This window comes from Octopus bimaculoides, chromosome 3, assembly GCF_001194135.2.
Source record: "Octopus bimaculoides isolate UCB-OBI-ISO-001 chromosome 3, ASM119413v2, whole genome shotgun sequence".
NCBI lineage: Eukaryota > Metazoa > Mollusca > Cephalopoda > Octopoda > Octopodidae > Octopus > Octopus bimaculoides.
In genome coordinates, this window is record NC_068983.1 from 152,370,991 (window position 1) to 152,372,294 (window position 1,304).

Genomic DNA, 1,304 nt, shown 5'->3' on the forward strand with positions numbered 1-1,304 from the left:
CTTAGTGTGACAAGGCTGGCCCTTTGAAATACTGGTACAACAGAAGAAAGAGTGGGAGAAAGTTGTGGTGAAAAAGTACAGCAGGGTTCGCCACCATCGCCTGCCGGAGCCTCGTGGAGCTTTGGGTGTTTTCACTCAATAAACACTCACAGCGCCCGGTCTGGGAATCGAAACCGCGATCCTATGACTGCGAGTCCTCTACCCTAACCACTGGGCCATTGCTCCTCCACACAAATATATTTGGCTTTATCAATATTCATCATAAACGTCGTACTGCTGTTTTGTCAAGGGAGCTAATTCTTCCATCAATTATTTCCCTTGCATATAGCGATTTTCTTTTTCTTTTCTACACCATCCATGTATTATTTATTTATTTATTTATTTTTGATTTCACACATTGGGCTACAGCCATGCTGGGGTACTGCTTCGAATGCCTTAGTAGAAAAAATTGACCCCAGTACTTATTTCTTTAAGCCTGTACCTTATTCTCTCGGACACTTTTTACAGAACCGCTACTTTACCGGGTCGTAAATAAATCAACACCAGCTGTCAAGTTATGGTGGGGCTTATGCACAGACATAATGACAAACTACTCATGCACATACATACATACATACATACATACATACATATATACATACCTACATACATGCATACACACACAAAAAAAAAAATTATACAGGAAGATGGGATAACCAAGCTTTAATTACAAATTACAACATTTGTTTCTGTGCAGTGGTACCAGCTGCAAGTTGCTGAGTGTTCATTTTCATACCATTACATGAAATTATTTTATTAGCAATTACATAAATAAACAACAAACCGCAGCACCTGTGCTCCTACAGTCCATCAGATCTATACACTAACAGAATTCAACGTGTTTATCCAGCTCAAGGAATAACGTTACTGTATGAAGGCATATGGTAGCCGATAGCAGTATAGGAGCTTTTAAATGCAGCTTATGAAGTTATTAACCGTATAATATTGAATATCTATCTATCTATCTATCTATCTATCTATCTATCTATCTATGTGTGTGTATATATATATGTGTGTGTGTGTGTGTGTGTGTGTGTGTGTGTGTGTGTGTGTGTGTGTGTGTGTATACATGCACACACACGCATGGCTCAGTGGTTAGATCATCGAGCTTACGATCATGAGGTTGTGAGTTCGATTCGCGGACCGGGCTGGCTATTGTGTTCTTGAGCAAGACACTTTATTTCACGTTGCTCCAGTTAACTCAACTGTAGAAATGAGTTCCGACATCACTGGTGTCAAGCTGTATCAACCTTTGCCTTCCCCTC